At 47.6% G+C, this 27,964-nt stretch overlaps 1 protein-coding gene across 1 annotated transcript in view; it reads left to right on the forward strand.

Moving 5' to 3' along the window:
• LOC124709099 (torso-like protein) overlaps nt 1–27,964 on the forward strand; it is a 110,029-nt gene that overhangs the window by 944 nt on the left and 81,121 nt on the right. The window lies entirely within an intron of this gene.

Here is a 27,964-nt window from a genome sequence, read left to right on the forward strand (position 1 = left end):
CTATCTGGTAAGGATCCCACACCGCGCAGTAGTAATCTAAAAGAGGACGGACAAGCGTAGTGTAGGCAGTCTCCGTAGTAGCTCTGTTACATTTTCTAAGTCTCCTGCCAATAAAACGCAGTCATTGGTTAGCCTTCCCCACAACATTTTCTATGTCTTCTTTCCAATTTAAGTTGGTCGTAATTCTAATACCTAGGTATTTAGTTCAATTTACGGCTTTTAGAAGTTGAACGAGTTCCTTTTAGTACTCATGTGGATGACCTCACACTTTTCGTTATTTAGGGTGAACTGCCACTTTTCGCACCATTCAGATATTTTTTCCTAAATCGTTTTGCAGTTTGTTTTGATCTTCTGACGACTTTATTAGTCGACGAACGACAGCGTCATCTGCAAACAACCAAAGACGGCTGCTCAGATTGTCTCCCAAATCGTTTACATAGATAAGGAACAGCAAAGGGCCTATAACACTGCCTTGGGGAACGCCTGAAATCACTTCTGTTTTACTCGATGACTTTCCGTCAGTTACTACGAACTGTGACCTCTCTGATAGGAAATCGCAAATCGAGTCACATAACTGAGACGATATTCCAACCCGCTTTTCCGGAGGCGTGGCTGACTCAGCTGCTCGTCACCTACTGACCTGCACACATTGAGTGCTCTCATTGTTCTCTCTTTGCTACGTAGAATTTCACGCCAGTTTTCGTGCACCATAGGTGCAGGAAGAATGTTCTTCAGAATCGCGCATGTGTAGTTTGATGGAATGACATTAAATTTTTGCCACAGGGGGAAATCGGGAAGCAAAAATCACATTAAAACTGTGTTGAAACGATTGCAGGAATAGCAGTTCCCATTATAATCTCGCAATAAAGAGGATAAAGGAGCAGGATAAAACTTCCGCCTACACTCTAAGGAAAAAAAAAAAAAAAAACAAAAAAACCAATGCACCCTGAAACAATTACCAGAATGGGACGGAAATCGATAGATGTGACGTACATCTATAGATAAACGATGATTACAGTTTAAAATAATTGGATGATTTATTCAAGAGAAAGAGCGTCACAAATTGAGCAAGTGAAAAATGCATTTGTCCACGTCTGGCCCTTATGCAAGCAGTTTTTCAAGTAGGAATTGATTGATAGAGCTGTTGGACGTCTGCCAAATTATGTCCAATTGGCGTGTTAGCTCGTCCAAATCCCGAGCTGGTTGTAGAGTACTGGCCATAATGCCCAAAAGTTCTCAGTTGGAGAGAGATGCTTGCTGGCCAGTGTAGGGCTTGGCAAGCACGAAGACAAGCTGTAGGTCTGGCTGTGGGCGGCGGATATTATCTTTCTGAAATGTAAGCCCATGATGGCGGACCATGAAGGGCAAGAAAATGTGGCGTAGAACGTCGTCGACGTACTGCTTTCCTGTAAGGGTGCCATGGATTACAACCAAGGCGGTCCTGCTGTGAAATGAAATGGCATCCCAGACGCCTCCTGGTTGTGAGATGGTGATGTTTGGTTTGTGGGGCGCTCAACTGCGCGGTTACCAGCGCCCGTACAAATTCCCAACCTTTGCTCAGTCCAATCTCGCCACCTTCATGAATGATGATGAAATGATGAGGACAACACAAACACCCAGTCATCTCGAGGCAGGTGAAAATCCCTGACCCCGCCGGGAATCATGGTTGTGAGGCCGTATGGTGGGCGATGTTGGTATTCCACAGCTATCCAGGGCGTCCTCACCACGTCTTTGCTGGTCAGTGAGGCTCAGTTCGAGGTGCGACTGATCACTGAAGGCAGTTCTACTCCAGTCAATGAGATTGTAGGCCGAATGTCCCCAACACCACTTCAGGCGGGCTTTTTGGTGTACCGAGGTAAATGGCAGTCGGCGGAAGGGACGCTGTGAGCTCAGCCCCCTTTCTGTGAAGCACCTGTTATTGGCGCTTGTCCTCAGTGAAGCACCAGTTGCACGTTCTTTCAATGATAATGAAGAATCCGGGACTCCGAGTGCCTCTCTGACGGCCGGCCGGTGTGGCCGTGCGGTTCTAAGCGCTTCAGTTTGGAACCGCGTGACCGCTACGGTCGCAGGTTCGAATCCTGCCTCGGGCATGGATGTGTGTGATGTCCTTAGGTTAGATAGGTTTAAGTAGTTCTAAGTTCTAGGGGACTGATGACCCCAGATGTTAAGTCCCATAGCGCTCAGAGCCATTTGAACCATTTGAGCCTTTCTGACGATTGCTTGCTCCCAGTACGTCGACTGCTTCCTTCTTGATGTTATGTTCAGCAGTGGTTCAACAATTCCTGCAAACATCGCCGAATAGTGGGAACGCTCCTGTTCAACTGTCGACCGATTTGCCGATTACTCCAACCGACTACTTTGAGACAACAGCGCGTCCTATGCTCAAATTCTGACATCCGCCTATACTGTTCATGTGCATAGTTAAAGCCCAACTGAGTGCTTGACGCTTTAGCTTGTGCTTTTTCCCATAGTGAGGCAGGGTCGGCATGGTTAATCGGATTTGGCAATGGTAGTGGAAGGGGTGGCCGGATGCCCTTCCTGCCACCACCCTGTACCCCCTGGGACGGAATTAGTGTACCCCAACTGTCTGCGACTAGTGTAATCCATAGAATAGGACGAAAGTGTTCCAATGTCTACGAGCCGTGTAACTGAGGCGGGAAGTGGGGACCAGCCCGGTATTTACCTAGGGGGATGTGGAAAACCGCCTAAAACCCACATCCAGGCCGGCCGGCACACCGGCTGTCGTCGTTAATCCGCCAGGCGGATTCGATCCGGGGCCAACGCGCCTACCCGAGTCCAGGAAGCAGCGCGTTAGCGCTTTCGGCTAACCTGGCGGGTATATAATGTCCAACTGAGTACACAAATAAATTTCGCAAGGGCTTTATGCCCTTTTTACTGCCCCTGCCAGCCGCACAGTGAAATTGCGCTGTGGCGTTACACATTCATCCACAGACCGTTGTGCCATTTCAAAGGAACGATCCCGGCATTTGCCTGAATCGATTAAGAGTAATCACGAGAAAGCTAAATCAGTATTGCCGGACGCGATCTTGAACCGTTGTTCTCGTGAATGCGAGTCCAGTGTGCTAACCACTGTGCCACCTCGCTTGGTAAAGTTTTCCGGGATGAAGTTGGGAGCGATGTGCGGCACGCGATGCTTTCGCTGCCTGCTACGTCATCTTGTTGTCTTGTCAGTCCAGTGGGAACACAACTATTGCACATCTAAGTGTCACATCGTGCGAAATTTAGTGCAGTGTGTCGCATTGTCTTTCTTGTGGCATCATTGGGATCTGCGCCTAACGGTTAGTAATGCAGTGAACAATGCTACCACACAGAGCTCAACCCATCACAGTATCTAAATCGTCGTATAGGTTTTACGCCACTACATCAATTCTTTACAATAGTAGCAATGTCCCCCCATGAACCATGGACCTTGCCGTTGGTGGGGAGGCTTGCGTGCCTCAGCGATACAGATAGCCGTACCGTAGGTGCAACCACAACGGAGGGGTATCTGTTGAGAGGCCAGACAAACGTGTGGTTCCTGAAGAGGGGCAGCAGCTTTTTCAGTAGTTGCAAGGGCAACAGTCTGGATGATTGACTGATCTGGCCTTGTAACAATAACCAAAACGGCCTTGCTGTGGTGGTACTGCGAACGGCTGAAAGCAAGGGGAAACTACAGCCGTAATTTTTCCCGAGGGCATGCAGCTTTACTGTATGATTGCATGATGATGGCGTCCTCTTGGGTAAAATATTCCGGAGGTAAAATAGTCCCCCATTCGGATCTCCGGGCGGGGACTACTCAAGAGGATGTCGTTATCAGGAGAAAGAAAACTGGCGTTCTACGGATCGGAGCGTGGAATGTCAGATCCCTTAATCGGGCAGGTAGATTAGAAAATTTAAAAAGGGAAAAGGATAGGTTGAAGTTAGATATAGTGGGAATTAGTGAAGTTCGGTGGCAGGAGGAACAAGACTTCTGGTCAGGTGACTACAGGGTTATAAACACAAAATCAAATAGGGGTAATGCAGGAGTAGCTTTAATAATGAATAGGAAAATAGGAATGCGGGTAAGCTACTACAAACAGCATAGTGAACGCATTATTGTGACCAAGATAGATACGAAGCCCACACCTACTACAGTAGTACAAGTTTATATGCCAACTAGCTCTGCAGATGACGAAGAAATTGAAGAAATGTATGATGAAATAAAAGAAATTATTCAGATTGTGAAGGGAGACGAAAATGTAATAGTCATGGGTGACTGGAATTCGAGTGTAGGAAAAGGGAGAGAAGGAAACATAGTAGGTGAATATGGATTGGGGGACAGAAATGAAAGAGGAAGCCGCCTGGTAGAATTTTGCACAGAGCACAACATAATCATAACTAACACTTGGTTTAAGAATCATGAAAGAAGGTTGCATACATGGAAGAACCCTGGAGATACTAAAAGGTATCAGATAGATTATATAATGGTAAGACAGAGATTTAGGAACCAGGTTTTAAATTGTAAGACATTTCCAGGGGCAGATGTGGACTCTGACCACAATCTATTGGTTATGACCTGTAGATTAAAACTGAAGAAACTGCGAAAAGGTGGGAATTTAAGGAGATGGGACCTGGATAAACTAAAAGAACCAGAGGTTGTACAGAGATTCAGGGAGAGCATAAGGGAGCAATTGACAGGAATGGGGGAAATAAATACAGTAGAGGAAGAATGGGTAGCTTTGAGGGATGAAGTAGTGAAGGCAGCAGAGGATCAAGTAGGTAAAAAGACGAGGGCTAGTAGAAATCCTTGGGTAACAGAAGAAATATTGAATTTAATTAATGAAAGGAGAAAATATAAAAATGCAGTAAGTGAAACAGGCAAAAAGGAATACAAACGTCTCACAAATGAGATCGACAGGAAGTGCAAAATGGCTAAGCAGGGATGGCTAGAGGACAAATGTAAGGATGTAGAGGCCTATTTCACTAGGGGTAAGATGGATACCGCCTACAGGAAAATTAAAGAGACCTTTGGAGATAAGAGAACGACTTGTATGAATATCAAGAGCTCAGATGGAAACCCAGTTCTAAGCAAAGAAGGGAAAGCAGAAAGGTGGAAGGAGTATATAGAGGGTCTATACAAGGGCGATGTACTTGAGGCCAGTATTATGGAAATGGAAGAGGATGTAGATGAAGATGAAATGGGAGATACGATACTGCGTGAATAGTTTGACAGAGCACTGAAAGACCTGAGTCGAAACAAGGCCCCGGGAGTAGACAATATTCCATTGGAACTACTGACGGCCTTAGGAGAGCCAGTCCTGACAAAACTCCACCATCTGGTGAGCAAGATGTATGAAACAGGCGAAATACCCTCAGACTTCAAGAAGAATATAATAATTCCAATCCCAAAGAAAGCAGCTGTTGACAGATGTGAAAATTACCGAACTATCAGCTTAATAAGTCACAGCTGCAAAATACTAACACGAATTCTTTACAGACGAATGGAAAAACTAGTAGAAGGCAACCTCGGGGAAGATCAGTTTGGATTCCGTAGAAACACTGGAACACGTGAGGCAATACTGACCTTACGACTTATCTTAGAAGAAAGATTAAGGAAAGGCAAACCTACGTTTCTAGCATTTGTAGACTTAGAGAAAGCTTTTGACAATGTTGACTGGAATACTCTCTTTCAAATTCTAAAGGTGGCAGGGGTAAAATACAGGGAGCGAAAGGCTATTTACAATTTGTACAGAAACCAGATGGCAGTTATAAGAGTCGAGGGACATGAAAGGGAAGCAGTGGTTGGGAAGGGAGTAAGACAGGGTTGTAGCCTGTCCTCGATGTTGTTCAATCTGTATATTGAGCAAGCAGTAAAGGAAACAAAAGAAAAATTCGGAGTAGGTATTAAAGTCCATGGAGAAGAAATAAAAAGTTTGAGGTTCGCCGATGACATTGTAATTCTGTCAGAGACAGCAAAGGACTTGGAAGAGCAGTTGAATGTAATGGACAGTGTCTTGAAAGGAGGATATAAGATGAACATCAACAAAAGCAAAACAAGGATAATGGAATGTAGTCTAATTAAGTCGGGTGATACTGAGGGAATTAGATTAGGAAATGAGGCACTTAAAGTAGTAAAGGAGTTTTGCTATTTGGGGAGCAAAATAACTGATGATGGTCGAAGTAGAGAGGATACAAAATGTAGGCTGGCAATGGCAAGGAAAGCGCTTCTGAAGAAGAGAAATTTGTTAACATCCAGTATTGATTTAAGTGTCAGGAAGTCATTTCTGAAAGTATTTGTATGGAGTGTAGCCATGTATGGAAGTGAAACATGGACGATAAATAGTTTGGACAAGAAGAGAATAGAAGCTCTCGAAATGTGGTGCTACAGAAGAATGCTGAAGATTAGATGGGTAGATCACATAACTAATGAGGAAGTATTGAATAGGATTGGGGAGAAGAGAAGTTTGTGGCACAACTTGACCAGAAGAAGGGATCGGTTGGTAGGACATGTTCTGAGGCATCAAGGGATCACCAATTTAGTATTGGAGGGCAGCGTGGAGGGTAAAAATCGTAGGGGGAGACCAAGAGATGAATACACTAAGCAGATTCAGAAGGATGTAGGTTGCAGTAGGTACTGGGAGATGAAAAAGCTTGCACAGGGTAGAGTAGCATGGAGAGCTGCATGAAACCAGTCTCAGGACTGAAGACCACAACAACAACAGTAGCAATGTACAGTTAGTTTATTGTTGCTGTCAAATGGTGAGACCTGTAGCTTTAACAGTTACGGGCTTTAGGTAATTAACGACGAGTATTGGAAGTTAGCCGCCCACATCGTTAGCCCTCTTCGCAGTTCCGTAGTGAAAGTCATTCTCACACCTTCTGTTCTGCCCCACAGTGCTGTGCTCCTGGAGTGTTAACGCAGTCGAGCTACTAAAAAACGACCTACTTCACTGCTCCTAACGCGTCTTTTGTGATTTCTGGTAAAAAGGATGGCACGAAATGAAGTAAAGAACACACAGCGTGTATTAAAAAGGATCATCCGATTTGCCTCGTGTATATTTCTGAAACTAATAAACATGTACAATGAATTTTGTTTTTCGATGAACGGGAAACTCAGTTTTTTTTTCATACCTTTTCATAGGTGTTAAGTATGCCCCCCTTGAGATGCACGGCATATGTCTGTGCGGTATTCAGATTGTTCCCACACTGCAGCGACCATGTCTTGAGTTACGGCTTCCACAGATGCTGTTATCCTATGTCTCAGTTCATTCATTGTTGTTGGTAACGGAGGCACATAAACAGAGTCTTTTATAAACCCCCACAAGAAATAATCACAAACAGTCAGGTCTGGTGACCTTGGAAGCCGGTAGTGTAAGGCTGAATCATTTGGTCCAGTGCGACGGATCTATCGTTCAGTAATCCTTTGATTTAAAAGCTCCTGCACTTCCAGATGCCAGTGTGGCAGTGCCCCATCCCGTTGGTAAACGAAGCTTCGAATCAGTCTCCAGCTGTGGGAAAAGAAAGTTTTCAAGCATATCGAGATATATGCTCCCTGCAACAGTCTTCACGGCAAAGAAAATTGGACCATACCCCTTTTCCCATGAAGCTGCTCAAAACACATTAAGTTTTGGAGAGTCCCTCTCATGTTGTACAGCTGTATGTGGTTTTCTGTACCCCGTATTCTCACATTATGACGGTCCACCTTTCCATTTAAATAGAATGTTGCCTCGTCACTATACACTAAACGTGGAAGAAAACTTGGCGAGAACGAAATCACAGAACCCCAAACGCTGTTATCTGTTACCTTCACGAAGAGCTTGCAGTAGCTGAATTTTGTATGGTTTCGTGTGTAAATGTCGACGCAACGCACCCCAGCCGGGCATCGGTGGCATGTTGAGCTGTCGAGCAGCTCGGCGAACGTATTTCTGCGGACTCCTTGCCAGAGTATGGCGCACGCGTTCGACGCCTGTTTCGGACACTCGGGGACACTCCGGCGACTTGCCTCTACACAAACAACCTGTTTCTCGGAATTGTTCATGCCATCGTCCAACGTTCTGTGCTGTAGGAGGATCCACAGCATACCTAGCACGCCTAGTCACACTCAACAGTTGGTACTGACCAGCACTGCGCGAAACAAAGAACACAAAACGCTTCTGTTGTCCGGACACCATTTTTACTAGAACTGAAGTGGGCGCAAACTGTTGATACGTAGCGGGAACCATGTAAAACTCGAGAGTTTGCTCGTTCCAACTGTAAGCTGTTCACTCACATAACTCAAATTATGTAATACACTACTGGCCATTAAAACTGCTACACGAAGAAGAAATGCAGATGATAAACGGATATTCGTTGGACAAATATACTAGAACTGACATGTGATTACATTTTCACGCAATTTGGGTGCATAGATCCTGAGAAATCAGTACTCAGAACAACCACCTGTTGCCGTAATAGCGGCCTTGACACGCCTGCGCAAAGAGTCAAACAGAGCTTGGATGGCGTGTACAGGTACAGCTGCCCATGCAGCTTCAACACGATACCACAGTCCATCAAGAGTAGTGACTGGCGTATTGTGACGAGCCAGTTGCTCGACCACCATTGATCAGGCGTTTTCAATTGGTGACAGATCTGGAGAATGTGCTGGCCAGGCCAGCAGTAGAACATTTTCTTTATACAGAAAAGCCCGTACAGGACCTGCAACATGCGGTCGTACATTATCCTGCTGAAATGTAGGGTTTCGCAGGGATCGAATGAACGGTAGAGCCACGGGTCGTAGTAACACATCTGAAATGTAACGTCCACTGTTCAAAGTGCCGTCAATGCGAACGACAGTTGACCGAGACGTGTAACCAATGGCACCCCATACCATCAAGCCGGGTGATACGCCAGTATGGCGATGACGAATACACGCGTCCAATGTGCGTTCACCGCGATGTCGCCAAACACGGATGCGACCATCATTATGCTGTAAACAGAACCTGGATTCATCCGAAAAAATGACGTTTTGCCATTCGTGCACCCAGGTTCGTCGTCGAGTACACCATCGCAGGCGCTCCTTTCTGTGGTGTAGCAGCCATGGTCTCCGAGCTGATAGTCCATGCTGCTGCAAACGACGTCGAACTGTTCGTGCAGATGGTTGTTGTCTTGTAAACGTCCCCATCTGTTGAGTCAGGGATCGAGATGTGGCTGCACGATCCGTTACAGCCGTGCGGATAAGATGCCTGTCATCTCTACCGCTAGTGATACGAAGCCGTTGGGATCCAGCACGGCGTTCCGTCCCCCCTGCGGGTCCGGGGGTTAGAATAGGCCCGAGGTCTTCCTGCCTGTCGTAAGAGGCGACTAAAAGGAGTCCATCCCCCTCAAGGGGGTAGTTAGCGCCTGCGTCCGGAGACGGACGGTCCCACGACCTATATTTGTGGTCTTTTTGGTTTTTCACTTCTCGTTTCTTCCTTCTTTGGTTGGTTCCTTTCTTTGTTCTTCTCCATCTCACTGTCTTCCTTACTCTTTCCCTTGCCTTCTTCTCCTTGCCTTCTTCTCCTTGCCTTCTTCTCCTTGCCTTCTCTGGTCTCCGCCTCGGCGTTTGAGACAGTCTGTCCTCTCTCTCCCCCTCTCTCTTCTTTTTCTTCTTCTTCTTCTTCCTTCCTCCCTGTGCGCGCCTGAAGGCCGACCCACGCGTTCGCTCGCGTAGCCGGTGACGGGGTAACGCGTAATTCCCCGCCCTGGGTAGACAAATAAGGCACGCACGTACCCCCTGGTAAAGGCCAGGCCCAGGGAGGGGTGATTGCCTGAGCTGATACCTTCTGACCATGCCGATTGGTCCCTCCGTCTGTTTCTCGAGAGGTGTGACCTGAGGTGTAAACATTCACCTAAGGCGGGAGTGCCCTCTGAGAGCGTCCCCTTAAGGAAGGAGCGCGCCATCGGAGACGCTGGCAATCATGGGGGATTCCTCCGCAATGGATTTCTCTTCTTCTCTCTCGACTTCTGCCCACAAACGGAAACATGACCAGCCCCCAGTGACGAAAGTACTACCGCCTACCCCACAGTTCCTCGTCGTTTCTCGATCTGAGGATGGAAAGGATTTTTCCTCTGTCAACCCTTTCGTTATCCAGAAGGGCGTAGATGCCATAGCCAGATCTGTCAAATCTTGTACCAGGTTGCGTAATGGTACGTTGTTACTAGAAACTGAGAGCGCCTTTCAGGCACAAAAACTGCTTCGGGCCACACTCCTGTACACGTTCCCTGTCCGGGTGGAGGCTCACCGAACTTTGAACTCGTCTCGTGGTGTGGTCTATACTAGATCCCTCGACGGATTGACTGACGAGGAGATTCAATCTTTCCTCGCTGAGCAGGGCGTGACGGCTGTCCATAGGGTCATGAAAAAGGTCAACAATGACCTTGTACCGACCCGGACACTTTTCTTGACCTTTGATAGTGTTCAGCTGCCATCGCGCATCAAGGCGGGCTACGGGGTTATTTCTGTTCGCCCCTATGTCCCGACACCTACGCGCTGCTACCAGTGTCAGCGTTTCAATCACACTCGCCAGTCTTGTTCCAATGCGGCTAAATGTGTCACTTGTGGCAGGGATGCCCATGAGGGTGACTGTCCACCTCCGTCTCCTCGTTGTGTGAACTGTCAGGGTGACCATGCCGCATCCTCCCGCGACTGTCCCGTCTATAAGGAAGAACGCTGTATCCAAGAAATTCGGGTCAAAGAGAAAGTGTCCACCTCGGCTGCTCGCAAGCTATTGGCTAGTAGGAAGCCCACGCTGCTCCCAGTGGGGAAATACAGTACTGTCCTCTCCTCTCCTCGGACTACCAGGAAGGTGGCAACCCAGACATGCGATCTGACCTTCAGCACCACGGTCGTCCGTTCGGCCAGTGCTAAGATCGCGCTGTCGACGTCTCCTCTTCCTCCCATCACCCCACAGACACCAGCCCCTTCATCAGCTTCTGCTAAGACGAAGACCCAGAAGTCAGATGCACGGGCCTTCAAGAAGGAACCGTCCCGTGCAGACTTCCTACATACCTCGACCTCCCAGCCATCGACCGGTACTTCCACCAAACGACCTTCCAAGAAGGCTCATAGGAAGCACAGTTCTCCTTCTCCGCCACGGCGCATTTCTTCTCCTGCGCCACCCAGCGGTTGCCGCCCCAGGCCGTCATCCGTTTCGCCTGGCCGCACCGCTGGTAGCCGAATATCTGGCCGTTCACCGGCGGAGGAAGCTCCCCCTCCCGGCCATCTTACCAAGATGGCCGATGAACCTATAGACCCAATGGACGATGACTGTCCGCCTACTGATAGCGGCGGCAGTGCTCGCTCGAAGCCAGGCCCTCAGCGGCCTTCGAGGTGACCCCTTCTTTTATCTTCCTTTTCTTCTTACGATGGCACTTATTCACTGGAATATTCGCAGCATTCGCTCCAACCGAGAGGACTTGAAGTTGCTGCTCCGCTTGCACCGTCCGCTCGTCGTAGCCCTCCAGGAAACGAAGCTACGCCCATGCGATCAAATTGCCTTGGCACACTACACCTCTGTGCGTTTTGACCTACCCCCTGTGGTAGGTATTCCGGCTCATGGAGGGGTTATGTTGCTGGTCCAGGATGATATTTACTACGACCCCATCACATTGCACACCGGCCTGCAGGCAGTTGCCATCCGCATTACTCTCCCCACTTTTACATTTTCCATTTGTACCGTTTACACTCCATCGTCATCTGCCGTTACCAGGGCAGACATGATGCAACTTATTGCTCAGCTACCTGCACCATTTTTGTTAACTGGAGACTTCAATGCCCACCATCCCCTTTGGGGCTCTCCGGCATCCTGCCCGAGGGGCTCCCTGTTAGCAGACCTTTTCAACCAGCTCAACCTTGTCTGCCTCAATATTGGCGCCCCTAATTTTCTTTCGGGCACATCTCACACCTATTCCCATTTAGACCTCTCTAAATGTACTACCCAACTTGCACGGCGGTTTGAGTGGTATGCACTTTCTGATACATATTCGAGCGACCACTTCCCGTGTGTTATCCATCTCCTGCAGCATACCCCCTCTCCGTGCTCCTCTAGTTGGACCATCTCCAAGGCAGACTGGGGGCTCTTCTCTTCCAGGGCGACCTTTCAGGATCAAACCTTGACAAGCTGCGATTGTCAGGTCGCACACCTCACGGAAGTCATTCTCACTGCTGCTGAATATTCCATCCCTCACCCTACTTCTTCTCCACGTCGCGTACCGGTCCCCTGGTGGACTGCAGCATGTAGAGACGCTTTACGTGCTCGTCGACGTGCTTTACGCACCTTTAAACGCCACCCTACAGTGACGAATTGTATCAATTATAAACGATTACGTGCACAGTGTCGTCGTATTATTAATGAAAGCAAGAAAGCCAGCTGGACTGCTTTCACAAGCACCTTCAACAGTTTTACTCCTTCTTCTGTTGTCTGGGGTAGCCTGCGCCGGCTATCTGGCACTAAGGTCCACTCCCCAGTTTCTGGCTTGACGGTCGCGAATGACGTCCTTGTGGCCCCTGAGGCTGTCTCCAATGCCTTCGGCCGCTTTTTCGCAGAGGTTTCGAGCTCCGCTCATTACCACCCTGCCTTCCTCCCCCGCAAACAGGCAGAGGAGGCTAGGCCACCTAACTTCCGCTCCCCGAATCGTGAAAGTTATAATGCCCCATTCACCATGCGGGAACTCGAAAACGCACTTGCCCGGTCACGGTCCTCCGCTCCAGGGCCTGATTCTATTCATATTCAGATGCTGAAGAACCTTTCTCCTGCGGGTAAAGGTTTTCTTCTTCGTACTTACAATCGCATCTGGATTGAGGGACATGTTCCCGCATGCTGGCGCGAGTCTATTGTTGTCCCGATCCCTAAGCCGGGGAAGGACAAGCACTTGCCTTCCAGTTATCGACCCATCTCGCTTACCAGCTGTGTCTGTAAAGTGATGGAGCGAATGGTTAACTCCCGTTTGGTTTGGCTGCTCGAGTCTCGACGCCTACTTACCAATGTACAATGTGGATTTCGTAGGCGCCGCTCTGCTGTTGACCATCTGGTTACCTTGTCGACCTTCATTATGAATAACTTCTTGCGGAAGCGCCCGACCGCGGCTGTGTTCTTTGATTTGGGGAAGGCTTACGTCACCTGTTGGAGGGCGGGCGTTCTCCGCACCATGCATAAATGGGGCCTTCGTGGTCGCCTCCCTCTTTTTATTCGTTCCTTTTTAATGGATCGACAGTTCAGGGTACGTGTGGGTTCTGTCCTGTCAGACAGCTTTCGCCAGGAGAATGGGGTGCCACAGGGCTCAGTTTTGAGCGTCGCTCTCTTCGCCATAGCGATCAATCCAATAATGGATTGCCTCCCAGCTGATGTATCAGGCTCCCTTTTCGTGGATGATTTTACCATCTATTGCAGCGCGCAGCGTACGTGTTTCCTGGAGCGCTGTCTTCAGCGTTCTCTTGACCGTCTTTACTCCTGGAGTGTCGCCAATGGCTTCCGTTTTTCTGCCTAGAAGACGGTCTGTATTAACTTCTGGCGCTACAAAGAGTTTCTCCCACCGTCCTTACGACTCGGTCCCGTTGCTCTCCCATTCGTGGAGACAACAAAATTTTTAGGCCTTACATTTGACAGGAAACTTAGCTGGTCTCCACATGTGTCATATTTGGCTGCCCGTTGTACCCGTTCTCTAAATGTCCTCCGTGTTCTCAGTGGTATGTCGTGGGGAGCGGATCGAACCGTCCTACTTCTTCTATATCGGTCGATCGTCCGCTCCAAGCTGGATTATGGGAGCTTCGTATACTCCTCTGCACGGCCATCCATCTTACGCCGCCTCAACTCCATACAACATCGGGGTTTACGACTTGCGATCGGTGCGTTTTATACTAGTCCCGTCGAGAGTCTTCATGCTGACGCTGGTGAATTGCCACTCACCTACCGGCGCGATATACTGCTTTGTCGGTAATAAAATGGAAATGTCGTGTGGCTAGGGCCTCCCGTCGGGTAGACCGTTCGCCTGGTGCAGGTCTTTCGATTTGACGCCACTTCGGCGACCTGCGCGGCTACTGGCAATGCCCGATCACCCGTCTTATCGTTCCTTTTTTTATGACTCTCTCGACCGTCAATACGGGTTGTATGTCTCTGCCCTGCTACCCCCTGGAGTTCGCTTTCGTCGCCTCCTTCAACACCTTAATTTTTCACTCCCTGCAACCTTTCGAGTGGGCGAGAGCCACACGCCACCTTGGCTCCAGGCTCAGGTTCGCGTCCACCTTGACCTCAGCTCGCTCCCAAAGGAGGTTACCCCCGGTTCAGTCTACCACTCCCGTTTTGTCGAACTTCTTTCGAAGTTCATTAATATGACCTTCATTTATACAGATGGCTCTAAGACCAATGACGGGGTCGGGTGTTCTTTTATTGTCGGGGCACAAAGTTTCAAATACCGCCTCCATGGCCATTGTTCGGTCTTCACAGCTGAGCTCTTTGCCCTCTCCCAGGCTGTTCTTTACATCTGCCGCCACCGACATTCTGCATATGTCATCTGCTCCGATTCCCTGAGCGCCATCCAGAGCCTCAGTGATCCGTACCCGGTTCACCCTTTCGTGCACCGGATCCAACGCTCTCTTCAGCAGCTGGTGGACGTCGGTTCTCCGGTTACCTTTCTGTGGGTTCCTGGCCATGTCGGTATCCCTGGGAACGAAGCTGCAGATGCCGCGGCCAAGGCTGCGGTCCTCCAGCCTCGGACAGCTTCTTGTTGTGTCCCTTCGTCAGATTGTAGCAGGGTCAATTGTCGGCGCATTTTATCGCTGTGGCATGCCGATTGGGCTGCACTTACAGACAACAAGCTTCGGGCCTTGAAATCTCTTCCCGCGGCTTGTACGTCCTCCTCACGCCCTTCTCGGCGGGAGGAGGTAGTTTTGGCCCGGTTACGAATTGGACACTGCCGGTTCAGCCATCGCGATCTGCTGACGGCTGCGCCGGCGCCGTTCTGCCCATGTGGGCAATTGCTGTCGGTCCGCCACATTTTAACGTCCTGCCCGGATTTTAACACACTGCGTCTTGATCTTGGCCTGCCATGTACTCTAGATGCCATTTTAGCGGATGATCCACGAGCAGCTGCTCGCGTTCTTCATTTTATCAACTTGACAATCCTCTCTAAGGACATTTGATCATACTGTTTTTTTTTTTTCATCCTATGCCTGTCAGTCTGTCTTTTATCGTGTTTTCCGTTTCGTTGCTGTTTCAAACTTGTGACTCGCGGTGCATTCCTAACGTAGTCTGGGCGCTAATGACCGTTGAAGTTGTGCGCCCTAAGACCACAAAAAAAAAAAAAAAAAAAAAAAAAAAACCGCGTTCCGTATTACCCTCCTGAATCCTCCGATGCCATATTCTGCTAACAGTCATTGGATCTCGACCAACGCTAGCAGCAGTGTCGCGATACGATAAACCGCAATCGCGGTAGGCTACAATCCGACCTTTATCAAAGTCGGAAACGTGATGATACGCATTTCTCCTCCTTACGCGAGGCATCACAACAACGTTTCACCAGGCAACGTCGGTCAACTGTTGTTTTTGTATCAGAAATCGGTTGGAAACTTTCCTCATGTCAGCACGTTGTAGGTGTCGCCACCGGCGCCAACCTTGTGTGAATGCTCTGAAAAGTTGATCATTTGCATATCACATCATTTTCTTTCTGTCGCTTAAATTTCGCGTCTGTAGCACGTCATCTTCGTGGTGTAGCAATTTTAATGGCCAGTAGTGTAGTAGTATCGAAAACAGAGACATCCGTCACTTGCTGGCTTTAGTCCTAGGTGTCAGTTTTCTGCGCACCTCCAATAATAACGCTAATGAAATTTGTCACTCCGCTTAGGCTGTACCGAGCGCAATGACAACTTTCGGTAACTGTACCAAGGCTGTGGACCCAGTCCTTATCAAAATAAGGCTAATGGTACGCGACGACAAGTGTTTCAGTTTTCGTGATGAGTATACTGGGAAGTAGCTGGTCCAATACAGGTTTCCACGGAACTACACTCCTGGAAATTGAAATAAGAACACCGTGAATTCATTGTCCCAGGAAGGGGAAACTTTATTGACACATTCCTGGGGTCAGATACATCACATGATCACACTGACAGAACCACAGGCACATAGACACAGGCAACAGAGCATGCACAATGTCGGCACTAGTACAGTGTATATCCACCTTTCGCAGCAATGCAGGCTGCTATTCTCCCATGGAGACGATCGTAGAGATGCTGGATGTAGTCCTGTGGAACGGCTTGCCATGCCATTTCCACCTGGCGCCTCAGCTGGACCAGCGTTCGTGCTGGACGTGCAGACCGCGTGAGACGACGCTTCATCCAGTCCCAAACATGCTCAATGGGGGACAGATCCGGAGATCTTGCTGGCCAGAGTAGTTGACTTACACCTTCTAGAGCACGTTGGGTAGCACGGGATACATGCGGACGTGCATTGTCCTGTTGGAACAGCAAGTTCCCTTGCCGGTCTAGGAATGGTAGAACGATGGGTTCGATGACGGTTTGGATGTACCGTGTACTATTCAGTGTCCCCTCGACGATCACCAGTGGTGTACGGCCAGTGTAGGAGATCGCTCCCCACACCATGATGCCGGGTGTTGGCCCTGTGTGCCTCGGTCGTATGCAGTCCTGATTGTGGCGCTCACCTGCACGGCGCCAGAGACGCATACGACCATCATTGGCACCAAGGCAGAAGCGACTCTCATCGCTGAAGACGACACGTCTCCATTCGTCCCTCCATTCACGCCTGTCGCGACACCACTGGAGGCGGGCTGCACGATGTTGGGGCGTGACCGGAAGACGGCCTAACGGTGTGCGGGACCGTAGCCCAGCTTCATGGAGACGGTTGCGAATGGTCCTCGCCGATACCCCAGGAGCAACAGTGTCCCTAATTTGCTGGGAAGTGGCGGCGCGGTCCCCTACGGCTCTGCGTAGGATCCTACGGTCTTGGCGTGCATCCGTGCGTCGCTGCGGTCCGGTCCCAGGTCGACGGGCACGTGCACCTTCCGCCGACCACTGGCGACAACATCGATGTACTGTGGAGACCTCACGCCACACGTGTTGAGCAATTCGGCGGTACGTCCACCCGGCCTCCCGCATGCCCACTATACGCCCTCGCTCAAAGTCCGTCAACTGCACATACGGTTCACGTCCACGCTGTCGCGGCATGCTACCAGTGTTAAAGACTGCGATGGAGCTCCGTATGCCACGGAAAACTGGCTGACACTGACGGCGGCGGTGCACAAATGCTGCGCAGCTAGCGCCATTCGACGGCCAACACCGCGGTTCCTGGTGTGTCCGCTGTGCCGTGCGTGTGATCATTGCTTGTACAGCCCTCTCGTAGTGTCCGGAGCAAGTATGGTGGGTCTGACACACCGGTGTCAATGTGTTCTTTTTTCCATTTCCAGGAGTGTATATTATCTTTCTTTTAATAGCACGAGGAAATTTACTTTCTGGATAACAGTAGCATTTATTTTATTCCTGCCCCCAGGAGCATTCCCTGTGTTTCAGTGTCTTTAGATGCATGTCTGTGGGAATATCTTACGTAGATAAATGCGGCTTTCTCTCTCCGACTCCCTATTCCATTCTCTGCTCGTCCCCACGTCTTCCGACTCCCTCCATCCCTCGGACACACACACACACACACACACACACACACACACACACACACACAAACAAACTCGCATTGCGCATATTTATGTTCTTCATGCCTATCTACAGTGCACTGTCTTGCAGCTGAGTGTCGTAGTGTGTAAATTTGCATAGGTTAATTGGTACCGTATAGAAAAACTGAAGTGTTCTTTGAATTTTCAAGTAAGAGAGAGATGTAAGTTCGGCGGGAACAGATTAGAAAACAAGCAACTAAACACAAAAATGCTAGCTTCTGGCGAATCTTCCTGATTGTATGGATGTTGTCCATGAAATTTTTTCGTTCCTGACGTTTCGTTCAGAGCTGCGTTGGACGTCTTCAGAGATGCTCCTGGTTCCGTTGAGTCTGGCTGACTATATTACCGTTGACTGACTATATTACCGTTGCAGATTCCTATGGAAAAAGGGTGTGGTAGAAGTTTGCACGTGATCGGCTGAGGTCATCTTTTTTAGAGATAAAACTTAACTACAGACTCTCATCTGTCAGAGATAAAATTTATGTGTCAATTCTCTGGAGCTACTGTCCATATATCACTAAATCTCATGGTTTCTTCTTTTCTGATAAAATTCTTCCCCTTTTTTTATCTCTACAAAACTGTACTTTCGAGAAACTTCAGTTCATGATTCTGTGACAGAACAGCATGCTCTGCTACAGCTGATTTTTCAAAAAGCCTTATTGAAGACAGAAGTTACGTGTCGCAGACTTTATGACCTAACCAAAATTCGTAAAAGTGATCTTTCCCTGAGAATCACTGTTAGTGCTATCAACTCCTGCTCGTATTAAATAGCCGGAGATCTAGCAACTCATACACGAAAGACTCGCGTCATTTCATCGAGAAGGTTGAAGAGCTAACTTCAGCTCAGAAAGTTATCCTCCACTCAGCAAAGCTGTGATTCATATAACGGATGTTTTCCGAGGGAATATGACTGCTATTTGTAGACCTCGCCTTGCTTCTAGTCAACTCCAATGGGGCGATGAACTTAACGGGCAAATCGATGGATTCGCAATGGGAACGCGGAAGATTCGCCAGCAGCTAAGGCAAATAATCGCGGAGGAATTCATTGCATGACAACGCAGTAAAATGCGTGAATTAATTTCTCTTTCTAGTTTCGTCACCCATTTCTGCCAACTATAGTTTATTCTTTCCTGTGTTGATTACCCATAATTAACCTCATACCTGCATGGCAAGCATACGTAGTTAAGCTCTGTTCCGGGTGAGTAAATGTAGGACTACAAATCCGTAAGTGTGGGTTTTAGTCTCTGTTTAGGCTTAGACATTATAAAGAGTTCAGTGTGAGCACTAACTCCTCTTGTTAACTCTCTCGCCTGATTTTGGCAAACCTAATTTATTCTTTCCTGTAGCGGCCACTCGAAATTAATTTCGTGTCTGTATGATAAGCATGTGTAATTGATAACCTTGATGGAAAACTAGAGTTGCATGAGAGTTGCATGTGTAATTGTTATCTCGGTGACTGAGTATACGGAAGACTACAAATCAGAAAACTTGGGTTTCAATTCCTCGTTTGCAATATGTTTTTCTGTTATTTGTCGCTTCTGCTTATTGCATTAAAACAGGCTGCTAAGGAGACGGCACTGACTACCAATGAGTTCAAGACTAAATGGGTGGTTTGGTAAGAGCCCACATTGACAATATGCCGAAATCAGTAACTGTATCTCGAGAAGATTGAGGATTTTAAAAACCTGGGTCGACGGCCGTGACTTACAACAACGATACCTGGGGCGATATTAAACAATGGCTGGTGGTAACTTATAGAGCTCACTTTTCCTTAACAGAAAAAAATTTCTGAAAGGCTCTTATCTCTCACGACTGTATTAATGTTGTTGAAATATTTGCAAGACCAATACTCACTCAGAAACTGGGACACTAACAGTAAGGATACCAACATGCTGGATGTCCTTGAGAGAAGTTACTCTGCAGAAATAGTGAGGAAGACGATATAACAATGAGCTCTATACTACGTATGAAGATCCATCTATCAGTGAAACAGTAACGTCAGCAAGATTGCGGTGAGCCGGCTGTGTGGCTCTGACGGGTGACACAGAGGCGCCGAAGAAGATTCTGACTGGAACTCCCAGAGGTCGTAGAGGGCGCTGCCGTCTCAAAACCAGGTGGATAGATGGTGACCAAGAAGACCTACGGGTGTTGGGATACAAGAACTGGAAACTTCGGAAGCCAGATGTCTGGCGAAAACCGCCGAAGAGGCAAGATCCACAACGGACTGCGGAGCAACGGCAGAAGAAGAACATTTATAGCTCTTCATCTATGCCTGTGTTTCGATTATGTGAAAAATGCCAAGTTGCACTGTGGTTTCGAGTCAACGTCACACGGCAGGTCACTGCCTTAACGCACTGGGTAAATCCGTTCACAGGTAGGAAGAAGGCAAAGACATACCATTCCAAACAGTCCCACGCCAAATAAAGCAGTGTGTTGTTCAAACCACAGCTCATGTTGAGGACAACTTTACTTAGTTTCAAAGTAAGTTGCTGATTCCAAACTCCTCGAGTCCCTCATAATTGCAATGACGCGCTATTTGAGAAAAGCTCCATACTCTCCCTGCATATCTGACAGCAGCTACAGGTTCCATGAACCAAATTGCGTTCAGACAGTTGGTTGCTACTTGGCATCGCTGCCCGCTCCACTGGACGAAGTCAGTTTTTCTTAATCCTCTCAAAGCCGCTGCTGATATAGAACGAAGGGGCTCTTAAGTTGATGTTACGATCCTCACTCTTGTCCTACTGTTACCCAAGTAAGGTCACTTCTGACTGGTGACGAAAGACTATGAGGGAAGAACGTCAGTCAGGATTACCACTTGCGTGCCGCTTCCACCTGTCCTTTCCAGACAGGTTGCGGAACTCGGTGTTACCCCCTATGGAATTTCTCTAACCAGTGTCCCTGCGGAGGCCAATCTGAGGTTCCTCGGATTCAGTTGCAATGAACTCGGTTTCTCTAACTTTGTTTGAATGTGATCAATATACTGAATTTAGACGGCGAGTGACCATTAGGTTTGGTAGTGTGTATGGCACAGTCCGTAATGAAGAAAAGTGACACCGGCTTGGTACACCCTGAGGGTCCGCAGCTCGTGGTCGTGCGGTAGCGTTCTCGCTTCCCGCGACCGGGTTCGCGGGTTCGCTTCCCGGCGTGGTCAGGGATTTTCTCTGCCTCGTGATGACTGGGTGTTGTGTAATGTCCTTAGGTTAGTTAGGTTTAAGTAGTTCTAAGTTCTAGGGGACTAATGATCATAGATGTTAAGTCCCATAGTGCTCAGAGCCATTTGAACCATTTTTTGAACACCCTGAGGGGGAGGGGGGATGTGGGGTGGGGGGTAATACCAATTGGGGAGCGCAACCTTATCGAACAGAAAAAAAACATTAATTCAAAATTTGATCATTTCACTGAAAGGAAGGAAAAGCAAAGTACATTCTGACGCAATAAAAAAATTAAAATTCGCTTTTACACTGATACAATGCGCTGATAAATAGAACCTCATCAGCACTGCACAACACATTTAATTAGCTAACCTTACAGTACTAAATTAAAAACAAGTTTTGTAGTTATTAGTGACTCCCTTCGGCGGCCTGACTTGCAGAGAAACGTTTTTCGAAGGAGGTTTTAATTTTAGAAGTAGTGACTCTGAGTTCTTTGTCTGTGTTCAGATGAGAATTGTATTTTGTCTTCATAGCGGCCAACGATGAAAATCTGGTTTCTGAAAGGTAGGCTCTTGAAAATGGTAATAGTATATCAAGTGCTCTTATCTCCAGTGCAGAAAACTCATCAGTCCACCCTGCCCAAATTTCAAGGAGCGTTTTATTACCAAACCGCTTTTTGATATCGTCACCAGCCATGAAGTCTATGGTATGAAGACTCCTTCTTCGGTTGTGGAGAGACCTTCGCGAGTATTTTCACGCGCCACCTGTAATATAGAGAAATGGTGAAACATCGATTCTGGTTTTGTACGTGTAGCGGATCGGCTTTCCGAAATAGCAATAAATTGACTTACGTTTGATGTGGAGAGACGAGTCTCGCAGTACAGTTTGGGAGTTCGGAGGAAGGGTTTGGGTTTGGCGAGTGCGTGAAGAACATTACCTGCCGCCATGTGTAGTGCCAGCAGTGAAGTATGGGCGAGGTGGCGTAACGGTATCGGTTGTTTCCGTGGTTAGAGAGTGGTTCACTTAGGGTGCGCTGAAAGGAACGCGAAATGCGGAAGGATATGACGACATTTTATAGCATTGTGTACTGCCTACAGTAGAGGAGCAATTCTTAGGCGATGATTGTATCAGCTGAACAGTGCAGCCTGTCATAATATATTCTCTACAATGATTTTTGGACAATGACATTACTGAAATGGACTGGCCTGCCCAGAGTCTCGATCTAACACCAACAGATCAGCATTGGTATGGAGTTAGAGCGTGGACTTCGCTGCACACCCCAGCGCTAATTATGAACCCACTACAAAAAATGAACTGAACGAGAACATCTAATAATTTTCGGGTGTGCAGCCGGATCCCGACGCCATTCTGCTCAGAGACGCCCGGCCTTCTTCGGGAGAGTAGACAACTACTGAAGAGCACAGTTTTTTTCCTTTATTGTCATTTTGAAACCATATACAGGTAGGCCGGCAGCGGCAAAAGTACGCCACTCTTTGGCCACAGATAATACATTCAGTGCAAGAGGAGACGTCTAAAAACGAAACAAACACGGTGGATAGGCAACAGTAGACAGACAGAATTAAAATACATGAAGCCGTTCACAGGTTCAGTGTCCAAATAAAAAACGTTCAGCACTCGGACACGGACGGAGATGACAGAAATGACACACGTGGAGCACAAACGACGAAACACTGAATCACTTACACGATGGCACATAAAACACCGATGGTGATGCTCTCCGGCGCACGAATGTTCACTGTTCATGTACGAATCCGTGACCTGCCAGAGGGGAAAAGGTGGGGGAGGAGGGAGAGGGGGAGGGTGTAGATGCCAGTGGCTGAGGAGAGGGGAGGGGCAGGAAAGAAGGTAGGGGGGTAGGGGAAGCCCGGAGGAAGAGGAGGGAGGGAGAGAAGAGAGAGAGGATGCCCTTGGCAAAAACACACGGGGAGGATGGGTATGATTAAAGTTGGTAGGAGGGGTAGATGGAGGTGATGAGACCATCATCAGGGAGGGGGAGTCGGCGGAAGACACCTTGGGCAAGGGTATGGAGGGTGGAGAGATGGAGAGCGGGTGGGATGTGGAAATACAGGCACGGTAGCGGACAGGGGTGGGAAAGGATGGGAGAGACAAATGGGTGAGGGGGATCAACTTTGTGCGAGGTGTAGAGGATCCGTATCCATTCGAGGAAAAGGAGAAGGTGTGGAATTAGGTCATACAGGATGCGCGTGGGGGAGGGGAGGCGGATGCAGCAGGCGAGACGGAGCGCATGGCGTTCCAGGATTTGAAGGGATTTGTAAAAGGTAGGAGGGGATCCAGGTGGGATGGGCATAGCAGAGGATAGGGTGGATGAGGGATTATTAGGTGTGGAGGATAGTGGAGGGGTCCAGACCCCATGTGCGGCCAGAAAGGAGCTTGAGGAGCTGGAGTCAGGAGCATGCCTTGGCTTGGATTGTCCAGAGATTGGGGTGGGGGGGGGGGGGGGGCAGGAGAGGCGACGGTCAACGGTAACGCCAAGGTACTTGAGAGTGGGAGCGAGGTTGATAGGATGGCCGTAGATATAGAAATGGAGGAGACGGAAGGAAGAGGTGGCTTTGCGCACAATGATCGCCTGGGTCTTTGAAGGATTGACCTTGAGCAACCACTGGTTACACCAAGTGGTGAACCGGCCAAGATGAGATTGGAGAAGGTGTTGGGTGCTTTGCAGGGAGGGGGCGAGGGCAAGGAAGGCGGTGTCATCGGCGTACTGGAGAAGATGAAGGCGGCGGCATGTCTGCCATATATTGAAGGTAGAGAAGAGGGGAGAGGACTGAACCTTGGGGCACACCGGCGGAGGGGTAGAAGGTGTAAGAATCCGTGTTATGGATGGTGACATAGGAAGGACGTTGGGAAAGAAAGGAGCCGATCAGACGGACGTAGTTAATAGGAAGGGCGAAGGTTTGGAGCTTGAAGAGGAGACCGGAATGCCACACACGGTCGTAGGCACGTTCAAGGTCGAGGGAGAGGAAGATGGCGGAGCGACGGGAGTTGTTTGGAGAGGAGGTGAGTAAGGTGAAGGAGAATGTCATCGGCAGAGAAGGATGGTCAAAATCCACACTGCATAGTGGGAAGGACGCGGTGCTGGCGGAGACGCTGGTGGATGCGTCGGGTGAGGATGGATTCCAGGACCTTGCTGAAGACCGAGGTAAGGCTGATGGGACGGTAGGAGAAGACAGCGGATGGCGGTTTATCAGGTTTGAGGAACATCAGGATGCGGGAGGTTTTCCACGGGTCAGGGTAGAAGCCGGTGAACATGACCACATTATAGAGCCTGGCCATGGTGGAGAGGACGAAGAGCCCAGGTGCATTCACGGTATTTATGCCGAATCTCGCGCATGCGAAATGTGCTGGCGTCTTTTCGGCGCATGCGTCTGGCATGACATGCGCGGTACAGCCGAGTTTTGTGTGCCACCGTCGGTGGTGGAAGTGAGAGATGTTCTAATCACTGAGTATCGTATGACACCGTCAATTCCGCTGTGGCTGAATAATTTTAATTATAGGATTCAAATTTTTATCCCGCTAAAAGCCGTTGTCACGATTTATAAGATTATCGGCAAGTCTTATGTCCACTGATTCTTTGATTACTGAATTCCAAAAACTGGAAACGGTTGCTAAAATTTTCGTTCTATTGTATTCCATTGAGTGTCCCATGGACATACATTGTTCTGCTACTGCTGATTTTAACGGTTGCCGGAGAGGGGTATATCTTTCGTGTTCTGTACAACACTCCTGGACTGTTCGTGTCGGCTAGCCTATATACGTAGCACCACACCGCAGGCAAGCGGTGCTCCATGTATACGCTACACTCGCCGCGTACGCCGCACCACCCACAGCACTGCACATCTTCAAAAGAGATAACCCTTCCCCGGACTTTGGCCACACAGTTTATGTCCCTCTAGCGGAATGCGGACGAGCGTAATCGCAGGCGATAATGGCATATGAGATCGTGCTTCTGTGTAAGTTCCACACGCACACACACCCACACGCACACACACACACGCACACACACACACACACACCAACGAAGTTCTCGAAGAATAGCGGAATGGTCGTGCTATTAATGAATACGATGCTCTGGAAGGAAATGAATGAGCTGTCAGTTCCAACTGGAGCATAACACGAACTCCACTTAACCATCTCGCGCGACAGCATTCATATCTAATGCAAAATTCCAATGACACCTAGCTGGTGTCAAGTATCGGAACAAGTAATCGACACGTTCATTGTTCCAGTGAATAGTTTTACTGTACAAACCGCACTGTACGGAACACAAAGAAGATATTGTCCACAGCCAAGAAACAGCTGCGCAAGGTCTACTCGCAAAACAGTTTCTTGATATTCCGAATGACATTCGTATAAAATAAACAATTCGTTCGTGGACACTTGAGCAAGAAATAACTACAGCCACAAGAATATTTTAACTTGCACTGCGTTGCTATTATTCTTGTCATGGTTCGGCAATGACGACGACATTGCGAAATTTCTACTTTCCGGCTTGAAACTACCAAGTCTGGCAGCTGTATATATGAATTTTTTTTACTAGGCCAATGCTTTTATGGAACGTGTTGGAACTTCGAGGAAATAATCGTACCAGGAAACAAACTTGCCTTTCCGCACTGCTTGTTGACACTCTTTTCAGATTTACGTTTCATCGGCTTCTTGCATGTAAATAGCGTTGTAGGCCTTGTATCACATGACAGCAAGATATTCGTTAGACTTACTTCCAAGCTGTCTTGCGTCAGTTAAATACGCTCCTAAGGAAAAAAAAAACATGAGGCGCCACGAAGTAATTATCCGAATGGGTAGATTTGTACATGTACAGACAAACAAATGATTACAATACCAGAAAAATATGATGATTTATTCAAGAGGAGCGTCGCAAGTTGAGCAAATCAGCAACGCGCTGGTCCGCGTCTGGGCCTTGTGCAAGCAGTTATTCGGCTTGACCTTGACTGACAGCTGTTGGATGTTATCCTGAGGCATATCGTGCCAGATTCTGTCCATCTGGCGTGTTAGACCTCTCGCCAATTCAGGGCGATTTGAGCATTATGGCCTGGGCCCCTCCAACCATTTCTGAATATTGGTGAACTAAAGCGCCAGTTGCACAGAATTTCGAACGACATTCCTCAGGAGGACATACAACAACTCTCTCAGTCAATACGAAGCCGCGTAACTGCTTACATAAAACACGTTACTGACTAATCAATTTCTGAAGTTCGTTCTCGTGAATAAATAATCCAGTTTTTCTGAAATTGTAATAATTTGTTTATCTTTACATGTATGTCGCAGCTACCGATTTCCGTCTTGTTTTTCTCTTGGAGTGTATATGACAATAACTGATCTTGAACTTTTGTCTCTAGTCTAAACACCAGATGTATCGTAGCCCTCCCGTTACCACGTAGCGAACACAAATGTACGTATCTAAAATCCAGCCATAAACTTCGTGTAACTGGAAGGAAGCGTGCGCGAAAAAAACAAATAATAACTGTGGCAAAATATGCTAGCTATAGAGGTACTCATCAGCATTTAACTTCTTCTTCCTTCTCGTAGTAAAAAAAAATGGCATGCTTGGAACAAGAGTACCATAAAGCTGTTTTTCGTGGACTCCATCTGAACTTTACCTGTGATGTACAAGCAGTGTTTGGAGGTAGTACCTGGCTGACACTTGCTGTTGTGTGGGGCAATCAAGCAGATTATGGTGGCCTTGAAGCATTTCCATATGCTAACATTTTGGCTTGGAAGACGTGGAGTATTGCTGAGACTACAGGACTGTTGGCTAAACAGCCTTACGGTACTCTTGTTCCAAGCATGCCATTTGTTTTGACTACGAGAAGGAAAGAAGTTAAATGCTGATGAGTACCTCTATAGCTAGCATATTTTGCCACAGTTATTATTTGTTTTTTCGCGCACGCTTCCTTCCAGTTACACGAAGTTTATGGCTGGATTTTAGATGTGTACTTTTGTGTTCGCTGCGTGGTAACGGGAGGGCTACGATACATCTGGTGTTTAGACTAGAGACAAAAGTTCAAGATCAGTTATTGTCATATACACTCCAAGGCAAAAACAAGACGGAAATCGGTAGCTGCGACATACATGTAAAGATAAACAAATTATGTACAGGGCGTGTTACGATTTTTCGCGAAAATTGACACGAATGAAAGTATACGATAATACCAGCAACGACGTTTCACTGAACATGGGTCCAAAGTGAAGGCGTTTGCCTTGTCTTAAAACTCCACATTTCAGATATATTTGTACCGACTACGATAATCTTTCAGGGTGAAGTCAATGCCGGCTCATAACCACAAATGCGCAGTTATCTCGCAAACGGCTGGGTCTCGGTCTACATAATCCACCAGATTAATATCCTATGGCACTCTTTAAAATTTTAAGATTCTAAGTAAAACATTGAACTTTATATTCTCAGTTGACACCTCATACGCCATGCATGATTTCGAGATCATTCGACGGCGTGTCAAATGTTTCTCTAATCTGTTTTATTTATTACTTCTAGACAAGTCATTTCACGAAACATTTGATCGTATATTTGCCGCTTCTTTATTAAATTTTTTTAATGAGTTAAGTATCACCTTAGTATAACATCGCAAAATAGCTGCTCTTTAAGAGATAAAGTTTTTGATATTTGATTGACGTACATAATAGGAGCTGTTCGTGAAGTATGTAAATTTTCGCTCGATTTACTATTTCAGGTTTTCGTATTACTCTGGTTACCTTCAAGCAGTGGAATATCCTTTTGCAACACCAGGCATCAAACTGGTTAATTTGATACCCTGTTTGTCTATTTATCAGTCATCATCTGGCATTGAAAATTCAGACAAATATCCACAGTTTAATTTCTAGGGAAATCTTGTTTCAGTTTCCATGACTGACGTCCATTAAATCTTAATTCATTATATCTGATTCATATAGTGTGATTTCAATAAATTTCTCTCTTAATCTGATCTGATCGGTCCATTTCAATTTAATCTCATTTATAAATGTAGCACTGCAGTGGTAAATTACTTTAATATCCTGATTGTTAACGCATAGATTTTTTATCACCTATTAAGTACGTCATTATCACAGCATGGTTATCAGAGCTACAAGCG

This window comes from Schistocerca piceifrons, chromosome 7 (assembly GCF_021461385.2).
Source record: "Schistocerca piceifrons isolate TAMUIC-IGC-003096 chromosome 7, iqSchPice1.1, whole genome shotgun sequence".
Classification (NCBI taxonomy): Eukaryota; Metazoa; Arthropoda; class Insecta; order Orthoptera; family Acrididae; genus Schistocerca; species Schistocerca piceifrons.